Here is a 25,722-nt window from a genome sequence, read left to right as displayed (position 1 = left end):
GTTGTGTCTCTGCCAGGCTTTGGTATCAGGATGATGCTGGCCTCATAAAATGAGTTAGGGAGGATTCCTTCTTTTTCTATTGATTGGAATAGTTTCAGAAGGAATGGTAACAGCTCCTCTTTGTACCTCTGGTAGAATTTGGCTGTGAATCCATCTGGTCCTGGACTTCGGTTGGTAAGCTATTAATTATTGCCTCAATTTCAGATCCTGTTATTGGTCTATTCGGAGATTCAACTTATTCCTGGTTGAGTCTTGAGAGGGTGTATGTGTCAAGGAATTTATCCATTTCTTCTAGATTCTCTAGTTTATTTGCATAGAGGTGTTTGTAATATTCTCTGATGGTAGTTTGTATTTCTGTGGGATCGGTGGTGATATCCCCTTTATCATTTTTTATTGCATCTTTTTGATTCTTCTCTCTTTTCTTCTTTATTACTCTTGCTAGCGGTCTATCAATTTTGTTGATCTTTTCAAAAAACCAGCTCCTGGATTCATTGATTTTTTGAAGAGTTTTTTGCATCTCTATCTCCTTCAGTTCTGTTCTGATCTTAGTTATTTCTTGCCTTCTGCTAGCTTTTGAATGTGTTTGCTCTTGCTTCTCTAGTTCTTTTAATTGTGATGTTACGGTGCCAGTTTTATATCTTTCCTGCTTTCTCTTGTGGGCACTTAGTGCTATAAATTTCCCTCTACACAGTGCTTTAAATGTGTCCCAGAGATTCTGGTATGTTGTGTCTTTGTTCTTGTTGGTTTCAAAGAACATCTTTATTTCTGCCTTCATTTCGTTATGTACCCAGTAGTCATTCAGGAGCAGGTTGTTCAGCTTCCATGTAGTTGAGTGGTTTTTAGTGAGTCTCTTAATCCTGAGTTCTAGTTTGATTGCACTGTGGTCTGAGAGACAGTTTGCTATAATTTCTGTTCTTTTACATTTGCTAAGGAGAGCTTTACTTCCAACTATGTGGTCAGTTTTGGAATAAGTGCGGTGTGGTGCTGAGAAGAATGTATATTCTGTTGATTTGGGGTGGGGAGTTCTGTAGATGTCTCTTAGGTCTGCTTGGTGCAGAGTTGAGTTCAGTTCCTGGATATCCTTGTTAACTTTCTGTCTCGCTGATCTGTCTAATGTTGACAGTGGGTGTTAAAGTCAACAGTAGTGTTAAAGTGGAGTTGATCTGTCTAATGTTGATGGTGGTGTTAAAAGTCTCCCATTATTATTGTGTGGGAGTCAAAGTCTCTTTCTAGGTCTCTAAGGGCTTGCTTTATGAATCTGGTTGCTCCTGTATTGGGTGCATATATATTTAGGATAGTTAGCTCTTCTTGTTGAATTGATCCCTTTACCATTATGTAATGGCCTTCTTTGTCTCTTCTGATCTTTGTTGGTTTAAAGTCTGTTTTGTCAGAGACTAGGATTGCAACCCCTGCCTTTTTTTTTGTTTTCCATTTGCTTTGTAGATCTGCCTCCATCTCTTTGTTTTGAGCCTATGTGTGTGTCTGTACGTGAAATGGGTTTCCTGAATGCAGCACACTGATGGGTCTTGACTCTTTATCCAACTTGCCAGTCTGTGTCTTTTAATTGGAACATTTAGCCCATTTACATTTAGGGTTTATATTATGTGTGAATTTGATCCTGTCATTATGATGTTAGCTGGTTATTTTGCTCGTTAGTTGATGCAGTTTCTTCCTAGCCTTGATGGTCTTTGCAATTTGGCATGTTTTTGCAGTGGCTGGTACTGGTTGTTCCTTTCCATGTTTAGTGCTTCCTTCAGGAGCTCTTTTAGGGCAGGCCTGGTGGTGACAAAAATCTCTCAGCATTTGCTTGTCTGTATAGGATTTTATTTCTTCTTCACTTATGAAGCTTAGTTTGGCTGGATATGCAATTCTGAGTTGAAAGTTCTTTTCTTTAAGAATGATGAATATTGGCCCCCACTCTCTTCTGGCTTGTAGTTTCTGCCAAGAGATCAGCTGTTAGTCTGATGGGCTTCCCTTTGTGGGTAACCTGACCTCTATCTCTGGCTGCCCTTAACATTTTTTCCTTCATTTCAACTTTGGTGAATCTGACAATTATGTGTCTTGGAGTTGCTCTTCTCAAGGAGTATCTTTGTGGCGTTCTCTGTATTTCCTGAATTTGAATGTTGGCCTTCCTTGCTAGATCAGGGAAGTTTCTCCTGGGTAATATCCTGCAGAGTGTTTTCCAACTTGGTTCCATTCTCCCCATCACTTTCGCATACACCAATCAGATGTAGATTTGGTCTTTTCACATAGTGCCATATTTCTTGGAGGCTTTGTTTGTTTCTTTTTATTCTTTTTTCTCTAAACTTCTCTTCTCGCTTCATTTCATTCATTTGATCATCCATCGCTGATACCCTTTCTTCCAGTTGATTGAATCAGCTACCAAAGCTTGTGCCATGCTTTTCAGCTCTATCAGGTCCTTTAAGGACTTCTCTGCATTGGTTATTCTAGTTAGCCATTCGTCTAATCTTTTTTCAATCTTTTTAACCTCTTTGCCATTGTTTCAAACTTCCTGCTTTAGCTCTGAGAAGTTTGATCATCTGAAGCCTTCTTCTCTCAACTTGTCAAAGTCATTCTCTGTCCAGCTTTGTTCTTTTGCTGTTGAGGAGCTGCGTTCCTTTGTAGGCAGAGAGGTGCTCTGATTTTCAGAATTTCATTTTTTCTGCTTTGTTTTTTCTCCATCTTTGTGGTTTTATCTACCTTTGGTCTTTGATGATGGTGACGTACAGATGGGGTTTTGATGTGGATGTCCTTTCTGTTTGTTAGTTTTTCTTCTAACAGTCAGGACCCTCAGCTGCAGGTCTGTTAGAGTTTGCTAGAGGTCCACTCCAGACTCTGTTTGGCTGGGTATCAGCAGCGGAGGCTGCAAAATGGCAAATATTGGTGTACAGCAAATGTTGCTGCCTGATCTTTCCTCTGGAAGTTTTGTCTCAGAGGGGTAGCCGGCTGTGTGAGTTGTCAGTCTGCCCCTACTGGAGGGTGCCTCCCAATTAGGCTACTCGGGGGTTAGGGACCCACTTGAGGAGGCAGTCTGTCTGTTCTCAGATCTCCAGCTGGGAGAACCACTACTGTCTTCCATGCTGTCAGAGAGGGACATTTAAGTCTGCAGAGGTTTCTGCTGCCTTTTGTTTGGCTATTCCCTGCCCCCAGAGGTGGATTCTACAGAGGCAGGCAGGCCTCCTTGAGCTGTGGTGGGCTCCACCCAATTCGAGTTTCCTGGCTGCTTTGTTTACCTGCTCAAGCCTCAGAAATGGCAGGTGCCCCTCCCCCAGCCTTGCTGCAGCGTTGCAGTGTGATCTCAGACTGCTATGCTAGCAACGAGTGAGGCTCCATGGGCATAGGACCGTCTGAGCAAGGTGCGCGATATACTCTCCTGGTGTGCCATTTGCTAAGACCATCAGAAAAGCACAGTATTAGGGTGGGAGTGACCTGATTTTTCAGGTGCTGTCTGTCACCACTTTTCTTGGCTAGGAAAGGGAATTCCCTGACCCCTTGTGCGTCCCTGGTGAGGCGATGCCTCGCCCTGCTTCAGCTCATGCTCAGTGCCCTGCACCTACTGTCCGATAATCCCCAGTGGGATGTATCCAGTACCTCATTTGGAAATGCAGAAATCATCCATCTTCTGCGTCGCTCACGCTGGGAGCTGTAGATTGGAGCTTTTCCTATTTGGCCATCTTGGAACCACCTATCTCACAAGCATTTTTAAAAGAGAAAAGTGTACAGCTTTTACATGGCCCAGCAGGAATCAAAATGAATTCTAGTAAATTTCCACCAGGTGGCACTTACCTTTTGAACTTTGGAAAGAAATTCTAAGTGCTGAGGAAAGCCACTTTTATTTCAGAAATAGGGTTGGTTCTGGAAAAGAATTCTGATCAGTGGAATAGCATTAATAGAAAACAATACCCTTAAACTATTCTAAGATGCTTCCAAAGTGAAATACGTGATTAAATAATATGTTTAATTTGGGAAAAATTTAGGCTATATAAATAAGGCCAATCCTAGTTTAATCTGAGCTCCCCAGGACGTAAGTTCTACAGAGTTGTAATTTTCAGTTAATCTTTCCAACCGGCTCTCATTTTGAGTGTCTCTCTAACTTTTAATAAGCACAGCAACTAGCACATACTTAGCAATCAAGTGTCTTCTTGATCTGATTTCATTTATAAATCAGTCATCAACTTGCCCGTCAAAAATTCTTAGGCAAACACTTTAACATTTTATCCAAAACCATGGGATTGGTAGTGTGAATCTTCCAAGCAAAACAAAATAGGTCCAGCTCTGCTAGCCGCATACTTCTTGTCTATGCACATGGCTCTTTCCAAATCGCTGGCTAAACTGTCACCCCATCCTTGCTGCTCTTCTCAGATCCTTTTATGTGGATCAGGACATAATATGCCTTACCAGATGTTACTCTGACACAGTCATGGAAAAGCAGCCAGTTTCACAGTCTTGTATTCGCCAAAGATATTAATTTTTACTGAGCAGAATCCAAATTGAGTGATGTCTTTTTTTTGGGGGGGGGTTTTATTCACTGATGATAAACAACCATGCTGAGAAGTCAGGAACAGATTTTTGTTATTTAGAAAGAACAACAGCAAATGAGAAAGATCCACCCAAAAATATACATTTGAGGCTTCAGGGCAGGGCTTCCTGGACCTGTCGATGCTAGTATGTGATAACACAGCCTGTATCCTGAGATTGGTACATTCAGTCAAGTTACTAAAAACTGTCAGAGAGGATGGAAGGAGCCCATTATAAGACTGACTGACTTAGTTGGAACCCGGAAGGTTTTTTAGAAATGGTTTTCAATAACAATTGTTATATACCTGCTTAAAAATGAGGTGTACCCTCCTTGTCACAATCCCCTACATATTGATGCTGAGTTTGATAGTAGTTATTTTATCATTACTGAGTTTTCTCTAGATCAAGATACTAAGTATTTCTACTTGAGAGATGGGATGGCAAAACTAGAGAATTTTAAGTTTTAGCATTGGCATTTTCTTCTTCCATTGTAGTTCATACTTTAGACAAATGTCACATTGTTTGATTTCTAAAAGGAAAGTGTCAACTGTCGTAGTTGATAGGCTCATAAAAGATGTGTTTTGGATAAGAGACCTAACAATTCTGTGGGAAAGGTTGTTTATTTCTGCCATGATAAAAGCATCTTAACTGTCTGTCTACATGATTGCTGGATTTAATAAACTGGTGCTCAGTTTGAATTTCAGATGATTATAAATATATTAAATGTCACAAATATTGCAAGAGAAATACTCTACAAATTATGTTAAAACTATTTGAGGTTTATCTGAAATTCAAATTCTACTGGGTGCCCTGTATTTTGACTGGCAATTTACCTGGTAGGTGACTCATTTATGTGCCACCCTCCTTCACAGTTGCGACAGCGAGGGTGGCAGAAAACCTTCTGCAACAACATGCACCTCAAGACCCTCAACTCTTGCCAGCATCTTATTTTCCAAGTAAGGGTTCCAAGTGTTAAAAAAAGGACCACTGCAGCTTGCTGTCATTGGCAAAATTCCATGCTAACTTCAAATGGAATTGCAGAGCCAATGTAATAGAATTCTGTCAGAGTGGTACCTGGACTCTGTGAAGAGTCTCCTGAGAAGAGCTACTCCTGCAATAGCTCCCCAAACTTCAGTTCACGGGGCTACATTACATAAACTGCCTGAGGAGCTCTGGTTTGTGAGTGGTCAAACTAAATTTCATTTTGGTCTTATCTAGCAGGAAACAGATCCAGGAGAAAGTTATCTAGCATGATGATTATAATATTTTACCTTTGCTCCTACCCTCCATGTCCCTATCCTCTGCAAAGGGAATGACTACAGAGAGTATGAATTTTTCATACTTGTCACAGTTTGTCCAAGAAGAGTTATGAAACCAACCCTGTACTATTTCTTTTCCTTATTGGTGGAGAACTAGCATGTGCCTTGGGCATGGACTCACTGGCACATCCTGGTTCTCACTTATGTTGTTCACACACAGGGTAACTTATAACCCTTCTTTGAGAAATATACCAAAATAAACCTTTTTAAGAAAGAGGAAGAAGGGAAATTGCAGACCTGTGAGCCTCTCTTACACTATACTTATACATATTTAACTTTGCTTACATATATACTTTAAAACATACCTGAGATTTAGTTATGCATATATTATTATGTTCAGCATCAATAGGTAAAATGGGTACAACAAAGATAAAAATCAGAATTTTTACATCATCTGAGAATATAGTTTAACAGAGACTGTTGATATATGGCTATGAACCAATTGAGTAACAATGCAATGTGGTATATGAAGAAACAGTGCCATTGTTGGTCATAGAAGGAAGGTACAATAGTTCAGTGAAATGGTAAATACATGTAGTCTTAAATGGATCTTGATGGGTCCATGTAATTAATGAAGGGGTACAGGAAACAACATAAAGGAAGGCTGAAAAAGAGCAGGGGCACTCAAGGGTCAATGAGGACTGGGTCTAGATGAAGGAGAAGACTCCTGTGGAGCAAATGTGGGGATACCTTGGCAGAGGGAGAATGATGCAATATGATGACAACCTGTGGTGTTTGAACTTGGTGTTATAGGCCGTGGAAAGTTGTTGGAGATTTTAGAGTCCTCAAGTGACATGATGAAAGGGTTCTAGCAGCAATACGTAAACTAGATGAGAAGGAAAATAGTGAACTTTGACAGTGTAGGTGTTGGTTGTGCACTTTCACTCAGAGTGAGTCTGAAAGCCAACAAAAGATTTAATATAATGTAAAACACATACACTAATATACATAGAGATGTATATAATATGAGTATAAAGCAAGCTCTGCTCTCTTTTTCCTTCCCAGAGAACTACCCTTCACGATGCTATACAATCCCCAGGAGAAGCACGTTGAAAGCTGAGTGAGTTTCTTACATTACCTCTGTTCTTTGATGTGACTGCATTGAGGTCAAGCTGTACGTTGTGTTCATTCTGTTTCTTGTTATTCCATCATTGTTATATTGCAAAGGGAGAGGGGTGGGAAACTATAGCCCTTCTTGTCCGGGAAGAGTTTTTACTTTTATTTTTTAAGATTTTGCTAGGCATCATGATTATAAATAAATTAAAACCAGAAACTGTGTTTTCTCTTGGGCACGTACTTAAAAATAGTCTTTGAAGTGACATGGTTAAGTGTCAAAGGAAATCCCCACTGCAGTCAGTTTTAGAATAATTCCTAAGGACCTCAGGAATGTGAAACCCTTGGTTGTATGCAAGTGGAAAATAAGCTGTTTTTTTTAAAATATATACATTATAAGGGAAAAGCAAAACTAGCGTGATGAGATCACTGATGTTTTCAATATGAAAAGAAAGTACATTATAAATAACAAATAGATTTTAGCTTCATTCTAACTAATTTTCCCTGTGCTGCAAGAAAAATAACAGTTCCAGAATCCTGACAGAAAACAGAATGGGGATAATGATATTCTTAAAAATCCTTGATGTTCCAAAAACGGATTTCCTGTTATTGTGGTACCTATAACTTCTTGTTTTTATTACTGCTTGTAATGTAATCTCAATTTTTATTGTTGTCTTAATTCCAAAGTCCTTTGGGCTGTATCTTTACCATGAAGTCAAAAGTAGAGAGTGGAAACTGGATTAAATTCATAGGCTTGCCTCAAGTATCTGATGGGCATTTGCTAATCAAAATGTCAATCTCCATGTCCTTAGGCAATTCAAATATTACTCAAATGGTGATCTTTCAGAAGAGATTTAACACATTTTCTGTCCCCAAATAGCTTTCACTTTTATTCAAACTTAGATTTGGTGGTAGGGAGGAAGACATTAAAGAATCAGTGAATCAATTATTTTTGCACTTACCATTCTAAAAAGTGCTATGAGGGAAAATCTAACAGATGGAAATTTGTATATATTTGTAGAAGATGAAGAGCAGGGAAGAGAACATTCTAGGCAGACTGCATGTGGCAAGAACTTAAAGCAAGACACTAACACATGAGGAAAGAAACAGAGACCAATGTTGTGGAGCTCACCAGGTGTGCTGAATTATATATTCTTTCACAATTACTTATTCCTTTTCTGCCCTTGGATGCTTCCCTGTCTAGACTTTGGGCTTGGCCATATTGCTTTTTGGACATTGAGATATGAATAGACATAATATTTTTCATACGTGAGCTAGTGCTTTCGATGCAATGGCATGGCTTAACTAGGATCCTCTTTCCTGCCCTCTGCCTTGATAGAACAGAATGCACTGAATCTGGATGGATCTTTCTACCTTCATCCCCAGATGTGAAGACAGTGGTGAAAATCACACTTCCCTCACAGGCTAGAGAAAAATCTCAGAGATTAGCTGGCCAGACTTGGCATGTAATGTGAGCAAAAATGACCCCTTGAAATTTTAAGCCATGAGATTTGGGAGAGTTGTTTGTTGAGCATTATTATTAATTTAACAAAAGCTGACAGATATTGAGGATGGAAAAAAGAAACAAAGAAAAGCAAGAAGATAAAAAAAAAAGGCCAGATCATTCAGGAACCTGTAGGCAATATTAAGGATTTTGGTTAAACATAAGAATAATGGGAAGTCATTGAAACGAGGTCTTGACACAATCAGGATTTTGTTTAAGAAGAAGAGAAGTCACTCTGGCTATACCAAAAACCAAAACAATATAAAAACTCCAAATGGGCAAAAATGCAGATTAACATTCGTAAGTTATTGCAGCAAGGAGGGTTATCTAAAATGTATTGAGTACTTGATGCCAGGCTTTCTTGTAAGGACTTTACACAATGTAATGGCTAATTAAATCATCATAATGAGGTAGGCCATTTTATTTTTCCCATTAACTATGAGCAAATTGAGGCACAAGGAAGATGTCTTAGTCCATTTGTACTTCCATAACAAAATACAATAAGGTGGGTGGCTTGTAAACAATAGAAATGTATTTGTCACAGATGTGGAGGTTGGGAAGTCCAAGGTCAAGGTGCCAGCAGATTTAATGTCTGGTAAGGGCCTACTTTCTGGTACACAGGTAGTGACTTCTGGCAGTGTTCCTATTGGTGGAAGGGCCAAGGCAGACCTCTTGGGCTTTTCTTATAAGGGCAACTAATCCCATTCATAAGGGCTCCACTCTCATGATCTCATCTCCTCCCAAAGGCCTCACATTGTAATATCACATTGGTGATTAAGTTTGTAAACCACAAATAAAATTCTAAGCCAATTCTAAGCCCACCTCTCCCTTTGGCCAAGGGCATTCCAAATTATTCTGAAAAACTAGTTCAGGCCATGATGGGAAATGGGGGTCAGACATGCCTTACAAACATCAACACAGAAATCTTAAGACTGATAGAACAGACTCTTTAAATATGATAAGAAACATTTATAGTCTATTTTTTCTGAAATCCTGCTACCTGGAGCCTTCATCTGCATGATAAAACTTTGGTTTCCACAACCTCTTATTTTATTTATTTATTTATTTATTTATTTATTTATTTATTTATTTATTTATTTATTTATTTATTTATTTTGAGATGGAGCCTTGTTCTTTTCACCCAGGCTGAAGTGCAATGGCATGATCTCGGCTCACTGCAACTTCCACCTCCCGGGTTCATGTGATTCTACTGCCTCAGCCTCCTGAGTAGCTGGGATTACAGGTGTGCAACATCATGCCTGGCTAATTTTTGTATTTTTAGTAGAGACGGAGTTTTGCCATGTTGGCCAGGCTGGTCTCGAACTCCTGACCTCATGATCTGCCCGCTTCGGCCTCCCAAAGTGCTGGGATTACAGGTGTGAGCCACCGTGCCTGGCCCCACAACCCCTTATTGTAACCCAGACATTCCTTTCTATTGATTCCAGGTCTTTAGATAATAACTCTTTCAACCAATTGCCAATCAGAAAATCTAAATCTATCTATGGCCTGGAAGCTCCTGCTTCGAGTTGTCTTGTGCTTCCAGACCAAACTGATGTACATCTTACACGCATCGATTGATGTTTCATGTCTCCCCAAAATGTCCAAAACCAAGCTCTACCCTGACCACTTTGGGCACAAGTTGTCAGCACCTCCTGAGGCTGTGTCTCAGGTGCATCCTTAACCTTTGGCAAAATACTCTAAATTGATTGAGACTTATCTCAGATATTTTTTTGGTTTACAAGTTTCAACATATAAATTTTAGAACACAAAAACATTCAAACTATAGCGGAAGAGAAACAATTTTACCAAGGTTCCACATATATTAAGTGGCAGAGCCAGTAATTCAATTCAGACAATCTGGCTTCACTGCCTGAGTTGTCAGCCAGAGGGATGCAGAAGACAGAGGATGATGGTTTGAACTAGGGCTGAAGAAAAGGAGATGGACAGGCTCAGTAGAAGTTGAAAGATATTTGCAAAGTAGAAATATCAGGACTTGATTTTTGATAGGCTATGGGACATAAGAGCAGGAGATTTTCAAGGTAACTTCTTTGTATGAGAAATGGGTAATACATTGAGATGGGGATATTGAAGAGGACAGGTTGGGAGGTGAGATTCTGAATTCTGATTGTAAGCTGCTTGAGAGTAGAAGCTGTGTAACATCAAGTCTTTTGCTTTGTCTGTTGTAGAGACACAGTAACAATATGTAAAATAAATGAGTCATATTATTTACAAAGTCCATTTTAAATAGCATGAGACTTTGGTATAACAATTCTTTTTCATGATGAATTTCTCTGAAGTGTTTCTTTTGCTTAAGCTCACAAATTTGAATCAGAATGAACACTCATGTTTGGCGTGGATATCTTCTCCATACACACAAGATAAATTCTTGTGTTATGGTTTGGCACTTCACTGCTACTTCATTTTATTAGTGGAAAATGCTCCTTCCTAAGATGTACCCATACACCATTCTGCAGCTTCATTGTCATGTTAATGCTAATTTAATGTGATTCAGAGTTTCAACATAGAACAGCATTTATTACAGGACTGCCCTGTGCCAACACTATGTAAACAGGTTATAACAAGGTTATTTCATTGAATCCAACTATTCTTTTATAAATTGTAGGTGTTTTTGCCTTGGCCACAGTTTCCTCCTGTTACATTGTATTTCTGGACTATTACAGTCATTAGATTGTACTTTTTAAAAGAATATTTTAGAATATTAATTATTCATACCTAATATTCACTAAGTATGAATAATAAAGGTAAACTTTCTTTAAATTCACTGAAACTCATCTGGCCAAATTATGCTGCCATCCCTTAAAGTGGCCACTTAAGAAAGTTGGAGTCTTTTAGAATCAATATGACCGAATTACCTCATACGTTGTAAGGGTCCCAAAGAGACTTGCTGCCCTTATGGTTTAATGAAGCCCACTATCCCTTTGTTTACCTTTTCCCCATTCTTGGCTGTGCTCAGTGCCACCTGATTGTCTTCAGCTGAGACACTTAAGTACAATCTTGAAGCCACATGATTGTGAACAGAGACCCATGGGACTGTCAGGCCAGAAGAAAACAGAGACTGGAGTAAGATTTATGTAGGGATGCCAAGGAAGAGCTACTTAGTTGTGCATTATCTGTCTGAGATAAATGTGTGTGATCAAGGTGACCTATAAAATATTCAGCAACCAGTATGGCATGTCTGTCTATAATCAGAAAATATGCAGCTACCCATTAAGACAGAAATAAATCACCAGTCATAATAAATACCAACCACAAATAACTGTTAGGGCCTACAAATGGTTTCTGGTTAAATATCAGTCTTGGGAGCAGTTTGTCAAGCGGTGTAAGTGTGAGTTGTAAGAAGGCTAGGGCTGCTTATACTATGTAAAATTATGCACTTATTTGTCTCAATTACAGAATATAACTGACGGAAAAAGGAGTGCAATGACATGTTTTAGCAAATAGGTCAACCCTAAGGAAGATATTTGTTGCCAAAATCGATAGATGTATTTCCTAAGACATTATGTATATTATCTGGTACTTTATAATTTAGGAAGTATGTCTATGTCTGCCATTTCATTGGAAACTTACTGAAGTCTTGAGAGGTGAACAGGGTTAGAGAGGTTAAGTAATTTTCCCAAGGCCCTATGGCTAATAAACAGAATAGTTATGATGAGATGACAGTCCTTTTAGAAAGATGTGAAATTATAAAAATAAATTAATGGTTTTCTTACAAAAGCTGAATGGCTTCAGAACAACATAGGGAGGTTCAAAATTACAGTGAAATAAATAGTAACAGATTTTTTTCTTGGGCAATAATAGTGAAATAAGGTAAATTTTTAAAAATAATTTTGTGTATAAAACAAAGTTTGTGTACGTTGAACTATCAGAAAACAAAGGTGTCACTGTCTCAGCCACCCATGTGGACAATCTGTGTTTGTTTAGCATCATCATCATTCCTGACTCTGGATTTATATGCTACCGATAAGTAATCATTGTCTTATACTTATTCACATACAAGCACTTAATGGTGAAAAATATGACATACCATTAATTCAGTAAAAAAAATAATGTGTTCAGGGTAACTAGGCAGCACAGTAGCATCACCAGAACACCTGTATCAGCTGCTAAACAACAGCGACCACAAACAATGGCAGGCTTTTAGCCTCCACCTGTGAGGCTGTGTTTTGATTAAAAGGTTACTATACATTGTACTTTTAAAATTTTGATACTGTGTCTGTGCTTATGAAAATAAAAAAGATGGCATATATTCGATGGCCTTTCAAGACACTGATCTTGATTCTGTTAAAAATTCATTTTTTCTACTCGTTGTCCAGCTCCAATAAAATGAACAAGGAGTCCTTGGAGAAATGGCTGAGTCTAAAGCTGAGGTAGAGAAAGTACAAGATGAGTCTCACCATCTTGCATTAGCAGGAAATAAATTGTGAAAACCAAACAAAACCAGAAACAAAAGGATGCAGCTATGTTCAAGGAACACGGAAGCCAATTTGAAAGAGCTCCCAATGGCCAAAGCTGAACAATTTGAGCAACAAAATCAATAATGTCGTATTGAATTATAGCAGAAAATATAAAATAAGTATCCATGGGTCTATAGTGATAAACATGATTTTTTGAATAAATATATTGGAGCAAGGAGATAAATATTCCTTACATAAAATTCCTAACAATATATGTATAAAATCCCTTCTCCAGGAGATGAAGTTTTATGACACCCCACAACCTTGCCACCTTTGAGTGTGAGCCAAACACTCATACTCAATTGCTGAATATTTTATATTTTAGTGACTTTCTTCCAAAGAATAGTGTATGGAAAGGGAAAAATAGTAACTTCACAGTGAAGAAACCTGGTAATCACCACCTTAACCACATGATCAAGGTTAACATCACCAGTAACAACTAATGTTCATGTCATCTACCCCTGATATTACTTATTTAGAAGGGTACTTTATATTCAATGTAATTTTTCCAAAAACCTATAACCTCAGTTTAATCATAAGAAATATACTAGACAAACCCAAATTGAATGACATTCTATAAAATATCTAATCGGTACTTCTCAGAACTTCAAGGTCATGAAAACAAAGGGAGACTGGGAAACTGTCAGGAGCTAGAGGAGCTCTTCAGACGTAAGAAGTAAGTGCAGTATGGAATCCTGGATTGGGAACTGGAACAGACATTTCCAGAAATGGAAAGACTGGTAAAATAAGAATAGAGTCAGGAGTTTAGTTAAAAGTAATGTAACAATGTTGTTTTCTTAGTTTTGAAAATATATCATGGTAAAGTCAGACAATAGAGTAGGGGAAACTGAAACTAGGGTATATGAAAACTCTGTACTATCTTTGGAACTCTGCTGCAAATCTAAAATTATTCCAAAATAAAAAGTTTATTAAAAACAAATTATTTTTTTCAAAGAAAGTCCTTGTGTGCATGAATCTATGAATCTGTCTGTATATGCATATATGCATGAATGTCAGTCAGTAGAGTTTAGAATGTTGTTGACAATTTCACAATATTGGGTAATAGTGACTATTTTTGGTTTAATGTTTCTATTATATTTTGGCCATTTTTTGTACGTGTTCATAAATCCACATGATATTTTTTTTTATTATTATTATACTTTAGGTTTTAGGGTACATGTGCACAATGTGCAGGTTTGTTACATATGTATCCATGTGCCATGTTGATTTCCTGCACCCATTAACTCGTCATTTAGCATTAGGTTTATCTCCTAATGCTGTCCCTCCCCCCTCCCCCAACCCCATAACAGTCCCCGGAGTGTGATGTTCCCCTTCCTGTGTCCATGAGTTCTCATTGTTCAATTCCCACCTATGAGTGAGAACATGCGGTGTTTGGTTTTTTGTCCTTGTGATAGTTTACTGAGAATGATGTTTTCCAGTTTCATCCATGTCCCTACAAAGGACACGAACTCATCATTTTTTATGGCTGCATAGTATTCCATGGTGTATATGTGCCACATTTTCTTAATCCAGTCTATCGTTGTTGGACATTTGGGTTGGTTCCAACTCTTTGCTATTGTGAATAGTGCCGCAATAAACATACGTGTGCAAAACCCACATGATTTTTATGTTCATGTTGTCATACTCAAGAACATCTTCACTATTTATGTATACTTTCATTAAGCTCTGAAATGAAAGTGTTTTAAACATCAACTTTTTTTCAGCATTAAAGACTCTTCTGTTCAGGGACATGAGGCAACGGATAGCCAGAGCACATACCTGCTTTTATTTCTACAATGATTAAAGAGTCAAGAGCCTCCTTGGGGTAGCATTCCATAGAACAGGGATTTGTCTTTTAGTAACAGTGAAGAAACATCACATCGAAGTTCTTACATTCCTCTGGAGCTTCCAGACCTCACACAGTTTCTGTCTCTGTTGATGTTCAATTTGTGAAGCCATGATAATGGCAAATATTATCTGTTTGTCAAGAAAAAATAACTTGGCATATACACTTATCTGTAGTAATATGTCTATGATGAATAAGAAAATTTGTGAAAGTAGAACTGGCTATTTTGTGAAATAAGAAGAGAATTGTGGAAGGCCAGCATTTCCTGGAAAGGTTTGTTGTTCATCAAGCTCAATTTGGTGTGCCTTGGGGGGAAGAATAAGAAAGAATGTGTCAAATTGCCTAATGTTGAACTTACTAGTATATTAATAACATCACCTATTCAAGGCTTTATATCTCTACACTAATCTGGCCTGATTTGAGGAAACTACTGACCCATTTTTCATGTCTAAATACTTTGCAAAATGACTTAATCTTTTTGTTTGTCCTCCCAGATTTTTGCAGTCAATTCCCCTGTCCTTCAGACGTGTGTGCATGAGATACCAAACCAACTAGTAAATTCATTGAAAAACAAAAAACAAAAAACAAAAGCCATATTCATCTTGTTGTTGGGCATTGTTTTGATAAACACGTTGATTGATGATGGCTCTTGTTCCAATCTGTTGCAGAGTTGTATAGACACAGCCACCTATTCTGCCATACAGCAGTTTGGGGAATTTTTTCTTGACTTGAATGATTTGCTAATGTCTACAATGCAGACGTAAACAATTTCCTCATATTGCTAGGCTCTAAATAATGATAAAATTTAATACTAATATTTGGAAACATCCTGGCAATTGTTTTGAGTTTTCTTTTTATATTCAATAATTTTACATTGATTATAGTTCATACATTTTAACAAATAAATTCTTAGGTAATGTAACAGCTGTGAACTAAACCAATTTTTTAAAACTAGATAACCCCAAATTTCAAATATATAGAAATTAATGCATTAAAATCCTTCCTCACATCTAAAATGCTTCTCAAGTGGTAAAATCAATCACTGAACTATGAAAGGATGGGTATTCTTAATCATTAATCATTGGACCTAAATAAATTACCAACAAAAATGTTAAGATTAGCAGCTTTTAGATTCTGATTTTACATACATATTTCCTCAAAAGATTATAAAACCAAAGATAGTAAGATTTCTCCTCCTTTTTTAAGTAAAATAATTAATTGGTGAGAAATGTTTTCTCCTAAAAATATTAACTTGCTTTCCAAGGATATGTTAGTCAGTTTTTATTATTGCTCTTTTCATTCCCTCCTTTTGGATTATGAGCTCTCAAATCTGATCCTTAACACTCATGCTCTTGAAATTGGAGGCTACTGAGATATTATTATTTCTTATCCCCACTCCCGGAAGGTATGACCTGCTAAGCTTTATGGGACAATGTTTTAGTGAGGCAAGATGGAGTCTTCCGCATGGCACTCTGGGGGAGGTGCCTGCTCTCCCTAACTTTGTGGAACTACTGCAATAAACCTTTGGGGGTAAGAATAAGGGAGAAGAGATTGAATAGAAATTCCCAAGACTTTGCTAGCAATAAATGTTCTAACCAGGACATTTTCCAGAGTTGTCTGATTCTTAGGTGTAATAAATTCTCTGGTAGGATTCTGTGGAAAATGGTCTACCGTAGTGAGAGTTTGTGTTAATGGGGTCTGGAACAGAGGCAACAAAATGTTCTCTCTTTTTCGCTGTTTTTTTCTGTTAGTCCCAAGTGTAATCTTTGGTCAGAATTCTTGCTCCTGACTTCACCTCTGAGTCTGTTTGGAGAAAGGGCTTAATGAAAACAGTATTATTTTTTTTTCTTACCTTTTTGACTGAGGGAGAGCAAATAATTTTTAAGCAGTAAATTTTAAAATATAAGCTCTTAGTTTCATGTGAGCTAGACATCTTTTCTTTACTTGTTTCCAGGTATTATTCTTTACTGTCTGTAAATTCATTGTTTTTTTTTTTTTTGCAGAAATTATTTTCTGAAAATAAAAACACATTATGCCAAGGACCTTGTAAAGTCATGTCTGAGGAACTCAGATGCAAGTGTCTTGACTCCTGCCCTTGGGGAATGTGAATAAGAGAGGGAACAAAGGATGAGTCACTTTGTCATCCAAAGGACTGCCATGTACGGAAAATTTTGAAAAACAGCAAATGACATTAAAATTTCTGAGAACATATAATGGAATTTATATGTTCTGGTTTTCAAAGTAATCTAAATTTATTACCTGCATTTTGAAAATATAGGAAAGGAAAAAGAAGAAATCAATCAAAAGCTGAGAGATAATTGTAACATTTTGGATCTTTTCTTTAAATTTTTTAAAAATGAAATCATTTAATAGTTTTAATACTCATATCTTTAAAATACTAGAAGAAATATAAATCTTAGGGTAATTTAATATTTTTGTTTTTCAAAGTAAAACAAATGCTCTTGTTACTATTATCCCAGGTTTATTATTACTTTGAGAGTGATGTTTTATTTGTTTCTCTCAAACTCTTTAAGAACAAATGAAACCCAGATTGTTCTAAAGCATGCTATTCCTTTGGATATGGACTTTTGAATCTCAATCTAGTTGATTATAATAAATCCAAAACTATGAAGACAAAATTCTCTGATATTTGTCTTCCTAAGTGGAAGACAATAATGGAGCGAATTAACATTGATTGAATACAGTAGAAACACTTGTATGTATGACATTCTCTATAAATATTCTTTTCAGAATTATTATACAGGCTACAATATTTTGTTTAAATTATGAATCTTCAACTTAGTAGGATTATTTAAGACATCAGTTTTGTTATTTTTTGTTGTTTGTAAAAAACCATCAATATGAAAAATTTGGTAGAATTGACCCAAAACTTCTGCTCACATTTCTCTTGGGACAGGATAAAGGGGGAAGTAAGAGGAAGGGCAGAGTGCTGTTGAGTTCAGCACTTTGGTCTATCAACTTTTTCAGTGACCACAGATTGAACTTCTAATGCAGCCAACTCTCTCAAAATCCTTGTTTTTGGTCACAAAGGGAAACAAAATGAGGGTGTATGAGTCACTCTACATTCTTTAAAGTTACTTGCAAAACAATTTTCTTAAGAGGGGGAGCAGTAGTATCATCTTTATCTTGAAAGACCGTATCTTCAATAATTGAATAATATGAGCAAACTACCATAAGAGATGATGCAGACATTTAATTTTAATTATGGGTTCTAGCTATATCCTTTGCTAGGACTAACCACAGCAAAACAGCAGAAATTCTAGAGTTTACTAGATAACTCCTAAGAAATCCAACTGTCAAAGAACAGGCTTCTGTACCCAGAACCCAGCTGCTAGCTATCACCTTGAAGCAGTAGTTTCTGTGGTAGAATAAGTTGAAAGAAGATAGTGCTTCGAGACCAGGGCCAGAAACTTTCCCCTTGAAAAAGAAGTACAAATATTGGGTGAGAGAGTAATAGAATTTATTGGAAATTTCACTGGAGAGCCTGGTGAACCAAACCAACACTGCCCCATTTATTTCTCTGAAGAAATAGCCCTAAAGGAGACGTGATCTTGGGAAGTTTAAGAAAGTATATTTCTATGCAGGATTAGAATATGGTATGCAAGACAGCCAATGCATAGCTTCATATTATAAGTTAATTATCTGCCTTAGCTGATGTCATTCTATGTATAATTTATAATTAAATATAACTATCAAAAGTAATACGGTTATCAGTGTTATGAATTGATTAAAAAGAAGGGGTTTAGAAAAATGAAATAGTGATAGCCATCAGATAATTTCTGTACAAAAGAAGGAAATATAGCCTAAAGAAAGAAAATATAGATGAAAAGTACTTTGTTCAAGTGTAGATGGAATAGATGTTTCCTCAATTAGCTGAGAATACATGTATCAGTTTCAATTTTCTATTGCCCTAGAATAAGCAGTGATACCGTATCACAAGAAAGGAAAGGTTAGACCTTGAAATAGGCTAAAATCCATAGTATTACAAGTTATATATTTTTTATTTTGATACCACTAGATTCTTTAATAGGGAGAAAAATATAGTTCATATTTTTATAATATCAAATAAGGCCTCTCATACCATTATGCATATTTTCAATTGAAAACTATTTTTAATATGCTTAGTAAAATTCTACTTAAATAAATAATGAGAAAGCAGTTTTTTCCTACCAGACAGCTGTTAGCTATTAAAATAATGGACTTAGAACTTCAATCTTTAAAATATATGCAAGTATTTATATATTTGCAACTGAAGAAAAATGTTTTCACAACACTAACAAAAATTTAAATATCTGCTTTATTTTTATATTATTGTAACATTTCAGGTGTCTCTTAAAAGACAATTTAAGCTGCCAGCTTATAAAAATATTGACTGTCTCCAGCCAAATTCTTAAGTAACTTAGTGTTGTGGATCATTTACTAAAAGCTGACAACTGGATATTTGCCTGTTTCTCTTTTGGGCACGTCCTTTTTTATAGCTTAATTTATTTACAAATAATTAGAAAGTGTTATCAACTGAAACATTAGCATTTTTATTTGAAATACAAATTCTTTAAATCACTCAATAATCTCAATTTAACTAAAGTCAAAAGAATTCATTAGAATCACATTTTTGTATCACTCGTTATTTAGGGTACTCACTTTACTCATTTATTAAACATTCTAGAATATCCATGAGGAGCTAGATATTATGTAAGAAGGTAGGTTTACAGAGATAACAAGAAATAGTTTTTTCCTTAAATAGTTGAGAACAAACTACAGTTATATTGTATTATAAGCATATAATAAGTATTTATAGAGGGTGTTGTCAGAGAAGAGAGAAGGATTTAGTGAGGTTCGGGTATAAATTTAAGAACACACTTCTAAGAAAAGGTGACATGATCTGATATTTCAAAGCTAAGTACAACTATTTGTGTTATGGCTAAAGACTGAATACAAGTTAATCTTTCCCTTACAGAAGAGGTATTTATGGCAGGGCACGGTGGCTCGCACCTGTAACCCCAGCACTTCGGGAGGCCGAGGCGGGCGAATCACGAGGTCAGGAGATCGAGACCACGGTGAAACTCCGTCTCTACTAAAAATACAAAAAATTATCCGGGCGCGGTGGCAGACGCCTGTACTCCTAGCTACTCGGGAGGTTGAGGCAGGAGAATGGCGTGAACCCGGGAGGTGCAGCCTGCAGTGAGCTGACATAGCACCACTGCACTCCAGCCTGGGTGACAGAGACCCAGAGCGAGACTCCGTCTCAAAAAAAAAAAAAAAGAAGTATTTACACATACATTTTGTTTAGATATGGGTCTCCTTCCTCTAGAGTCTCCTCTTCAATGGTCTTCCTGCTTACCTTGATCATATAATTACTGAATAGCAAAGTTGACAGGTGTTTTATCCATCCTTTATCCAAGTATCTCTCAAATTTTGGTGTGTGTGAGGATTATCTGGATGAATTGTTCAAACTCAGATTGCTGGATGCCACCCAAAGTTTCTGATTCAGTAGGTTTTGGGGTGAAAGTAGACAATTTTAATTTTAAACAAGTTTCCAGGTGATGCTGATGCTATCGGTCTGTCTAAGTCAGTTTGGGCAGCTATAACAAAAATGGCATTGGGTGCCTTGTACATAACAGAAATTTATGTCTCATAGTTCTGGAGGTTGGAGTCTGAAATAGGGTGCCAGCAGGGTCCAGTTCTTGCTGAGGGCCCTGTTCCTGGTTTATAGACAGCCATCGTCTTGCTGTGTCCTCACATGGTGGGAAAAGAACTCTGGCATCTTCTTATAAGGACACTAATCCCATCCATGAGGGCTCCTTCTCCTGACCTAATTACCTTCCATAGACCTCACCCCACCAAATACCAGTACGTTGGGATTACGGTTTCAATATATGAATTTTGGGGAGACACATCCAGTCCATAACACGGACCATACTCGATTATCAAAATAAGCTTGGAATCTGTTAAAATCTAGACTTTTGGAGTCCACTCATAGAGATTCAGATTTATTTGGATGGAAACAAATCTGTATGTTTATATATCTCCCCAGTTGATTCTGATTATCAGTGAGGTTTTGAATCCACTGGCATTGTCCAGTCCTCCCATTCCACACGATAAAACTGAGATGTAGAAAAGGTATGAGAATTCATCAAAAATATACAACTAACAAAGAGCAGAGCAATCTCTTTTTCCCATTATACTTAGTTTTATCCCTTCAAGAAACCATAGTGACAGTTCATGCTCTACTGAATCGAGTCAATATTTTCATCCTAACATTCAATGTTTTCCCGAATCTATTTTTTGCAACCTGTTGTCCCAGTAGTTTTGAATACAATTAGGCTATCCCCAATTCAATTAACAAGAAAAAAGTATCTACTATATTCTGTGTGGGATAGGTGGATTCAGGTTAGAAGAAAACTCAGTCCACTCTTTCAAGGAACTTCCAGACAACTAGCAGATATTGCATTCTCACACATGCCCAAGAATACACCCACACACAATGTAATAAAAGACAGATTTATAATAAGTGTTATTGAAAAAGTACAGAATAGCAGAGGAGCTTCAGCATTATGAATATTTCTATGATCTGTTTGCCAGATACTGTGCGAACTTCTTAGGGATTAGAAGAGCATCAAGTCTTTATTTTCTTTTCTACCTAAGGAGAGCATCATACAACACAAAACACAACTGACTCCATAGTGTAACATAATTAAATCTATAAAAAGGACATGAAGAAAATTCTATCAGAGGATAGAAATGGGAGTGACTAATTCAGCTGAATATGTGAAAATGTTTGCTGAAAGGGTGACTGAAAGGCATTTACACATTTGTAGGTGTGTTTTGTTTAGTTTTGAATACTCTTAATCTAGTCTCTCCTCTTACTTTGCCAGATAAAGGAAAGGCAGAGCAAAAACACCTATAGCCTACAAAGGCAAACCTACAGCATGGACGTCTACAGAAATAATTAATAGGCTAACATAGGCTAGAACACAAAGCATGTGGAATCAAAATAGTATTCATGAAGGTGATTTTGACCTGGGCTTTGTAGGAGGCACAGAAGTTGGTAAATAATGTTAACTTTTGAACACATTATTAATTATATTAATTCTTTTTAAAATTCTTTCTCCTTTATTTTTTAACAACAAAAATCTTACCCATTCTCCAGGTTCAAATTAAAGCCCTTAAAAGTTCCATGTTAGTGTTTCTTACCTTGCCTGAACATTACAGTGATCTCTGGTGTTTAAAAAAGTACAGAAGCCCTGCCCCAATTTGGCAGATTTTGATTTTGGAGATTTCTATTCAAGATGCCTGATAGTAAGAACCAGAGGTTTCTAATCGGTGGTTTATCATAGTTCATTCTGATCTAGCAAATACCAAAACCGAGGATAAGTTAAATATATAATTGTTGAATGTTTATCTGCAATCTAAATGCCTAAATTCTCTTCACAAATTTCATTTTCTTAATACCAGGAACACAGTTTTAATGACTACACTTACTCTTAAATCCTAGTAGTTCGAATCAGAAAAGAACTTCCTACAGAAACACCTTGAAGATAAGGAAACCCCAATCTCTCCACTTACCCACTCACACTTCCATCAAGAAATGCCATCCTGGGCACTGGAGATGAAAAAACACACAAAGACCTGTACTTGTTTGGACTGTTAACAACAACAACAAAAATACATTCTAAGTGCACACATGATTTTTAAGTCAATTATTCATATATACCTCTAAGATAAATTTTAGCTCATCAACCAAATTGAACTAAATTGTTCTGATTTCCTACATGTTTCAGAAAACATCAAGAATTCATGATGTCTACTTGATTCTTATCCAATATTGAAGAATTAGTCATCATTGAGTGTTGCTGCTGTTCTAATTTTGTGCTTTTGATAGTTGCAAAGTCATAGAGCTTTGTGTAGGTGGATAATGTGGTTAGAGAAGTTGATGACTTGTTTCTCTTTGACCATTTAGTAAGCATTTTAATGAATAAGGTTAGAATTCTTTGTATGCACTCACACACCATAATGGATTCATCTTTTCAAAATAAAAATAAAACATTTTTATTTCTGAGACATAATGTTCTGAAGAGTCAAATCCCTTAGCTATCTATCTAATTAGCGTGTACTGGATTAGGACTTTATTATTAGTCATTCCATTAGCTCAATACTCAAGCACACTGCAGATATGACTAAGAAGATTGTGTTGCCTCATGGACAAAAGATGTGACCTTGGAGGGAAAAGCAAAATATATTTTTAATTTTATGACATTTGAAAATATTTTATAATTAACTTTTTGTGAGTGCTGGAGATACAATAATCTCCACACTTCCAATCCTTTAATGAGAGGAAATTTGAGCATGGATAATACACAAAGGACAAATATTTTGGGATTCCTCTAAAAATAATAAAGTATAAAATGCCATTCCAAACTATAGTGTTTATAAGCTGTATCATGTGTGAGAATCATTTTCCCTCTGTTCATAGTATACACCTCTTCATTTTATTATGTGAAAAGCTTATAACATGTATATCAGATACTGTATTTCAATGCCATGTATTTAAATGTGATTTAATATGCCATTTACATTTTAAAATTAACATAGGTAAAAATTTATGGGACCTAAGATGCTTTATAGAGTAATAATAGTAGGCAACATTGTTACATGTAAATTGGAATGCTACTTGATATGTGTGTGATGATGAAGATTGAAAGATAATGGAAGAATCTTATTCTAACTCTGGTAATTTATTAGAAATAGATAATTTGATTCTCACCACTAATCTAAAGTAAATATTATTGTTATCTCTATCTTACAAGTGAAGAACTTGTAATAGAGAGTTTAATGTACTCATTGTCAAGTAAATGGAAGAACTGATATAAGAACCTAAGCCATAGACTCCACGGTATTTGATCTTTTTTTTTTAATTTCCTTGATACTATCTTTTTTAAAAAATTTTATTATTATTATACTTTAAGTTTTAGGGTACATGTGCACAACATGCAGGTTTCTTACATATGTATACATCTGCCATATTGGTGTGCTGCACCCATTAACTCGTCATTTAGCATTAGTTATATCTCCTAATGCTATCCCTCCAACCTCGGCTGACTCCACAACAGTCCCCGGTGTGTGATGTTCCCCTTCCTGTGTCCATGTGTTCTCATTGTTCAATTCCCACCTATCAGTGAGAACATGCAGTGTTTGTTTTTTTGTCCTTGTGATAGTTTGCTGAGAATGATGGTTTCCAGTTTCATCTATGTCCCTACAAAGGACATGAACTCATCATTTTTTATGGTTGCATAGTATTCCATGGTGTATATGTGCCACATTTTCTTGATTCAGTCTATAGTTGTTGGACATTTGGGTTGGTTCCAAGTCTTTGCTATTGTTAATAGTGCCGCTATAAACATGTGTGCATGTGTCTTTATAGCAGCATGATTTATAATCCTTTGGGTATATACCCAGTAATGGGATGGCTGGGTCAAATGGTATTTCTAGTTCTAGATCCCTGAGGAATCACCACACTGACTTCCACAATGGTTGAACTAGTTTACAGTCCCACCAACAGTGTAAAAGTGTTCCTATTTCTCCACATCCTCTCCAGCACCTGTTGTTTCCTGACTTTTTAATGATTGCCATTCTAACTGGTGTGAGATGGTAGCTCATTGTGGTTTTGATTTGCATTTCTCTGAAGGCCAGTGATGATGAGCATTTTTTCATGTGTTTTTTGGCTGCATAAATGTCTTCTTTTGAGAAGTGTCTGTTCATATCCTTTGCCTACTTTTTGATGGAGTTTATTTCTTGTAAATCTGTTTGAGTTCTTTGTAGATTCTGGATATTAGCCCTTTGTCAGATGAGTAGGTTGCAAAAATTTTCTCCCATTTTGTAGGTTGCCTGTTCACTCTGATGGTGGTTTCTTTCACTGTGCAGAAGCTCTTTAGTTTACTTAGATCCCATTTGTCAATTTTGGCTTTTGTTGCTATTGTTTTTGGTGTTTTAGACATGAAGTCCTTGCCCATGCCTATGTCCTGAATGGTATTGCCTAGGTTTTCTTCTAGGGTTTTTATGTTTTTAGGTCTAACATTTAAGTATTTAATCCATCTTGAATTAATTTTTGTATAAGGTGTAAGGAAGGGATCCAGTTTCAGCTTTCTACATATGGCTAGCCAGTTTTCCCAGAACCATTTATTAAATAGGGAATCCTTTCCTCATTGCTTGTTTTTGTCAGGTTTGTTGAAGATCAGATAGTTGTAGATATGTGGCATTATTTCTGAGGGCTCTGTTCTGTTCCATTGGTCTATATCTCTGTTTTGGTACCAGTACCATGCTGTTTCAGTTACTGTAGCCTTGTAGTATAGTTGAAGTCAGTAGCGTGATGCCTCCAGCTTTGTTCTTTTGGCTTAGAATTGACTGGGCAATGGGGGCTCTTTTTTGGTTCCATATGAACTTGAAAGCAGTTTTTTCCAATTCTGTGAAGGAAGTCATCTGTAGCTTGATGGGGATGGCATTGAATCTATAAATTACCTTGGGCAGTATGGCCATTTTCATGATATTGATTCTTCCTACCCATGAGCGTGGAATGTTCTTCCATTTGTCTGTATCTTCTTTTATTTCATTGAGCAGTGGTTTGTAGTTCTCCTTGAAGAGGTCCTTCACATCCCTTGTAAGTTGGATTCCTAGGTATTTTATTCTCTTTGAAGCAATTGTGAATGGGAGTTCACTCATGATTTGGCTCTCTGTTTGTCTGTTATTGGTGTACAAGAATGCTTGTGATTTTTGCACATTGATTTTGTATCCTGAGATTTCGCTGAAGTTGCTTATCAGCTTGAGGAGATATTGGGCTGAGACGATGGGGTTTTCTAGATATACAATCATGTCATGTACAAACAGGGACAATTTGACTTCCTCTTTTCCCAATTGAATACCCTGTTTCTTTCTCCTGCCTGACTGCCCTGGCCAGAACTTCCAACACTATGTTGAATAGGAGTGGTGAGA

The 25,722-nt window shown here is 36.7% G+C and overlaps 1 long non-coding RNA gene across 1 annotated transcript in view; it reads left to right on the top strand.

Annotated features, from left to right (window-relative positions):
- The window catches only part of LOC116468873 (uncharacterized), a 628,872-nt gene that overhangs the window by 290,054 nt on the left and 313,096 nt on the right, over window positions 1-25,722 (top strand). Inside the window, exon 2 of the long non-coding RNA XR_004248159.1 lies at window positions 6,843-6,897. This is a non-coding gene — a long non-coding RNA (uncharacterized LOC116468873). The remainder of the gene's footprint in view (window positions 1-6,842; window positions 6,898-25,722) is intronic.

Source organism: Hylobates moloch, unplaced genomic scaffold, assembly GCF_009828535.3.
Source record: "Hylobates moloch isolate HMO894 unplaced genomic scaffold, HMol_V3 SCAFFOLD_2, whole genome shotgun sequence".
Classification (NCBI taxonomy): Eukaryota; Metazoa; Chordata; class Mammalia; order Primates; family Hylobatidae; genus Hylobates; species Hylobates moloch.
Note: the sequence above shows the minus strand (reverse complement) of the source record. Positions and strands in the feature narration are given on the sequence as shown.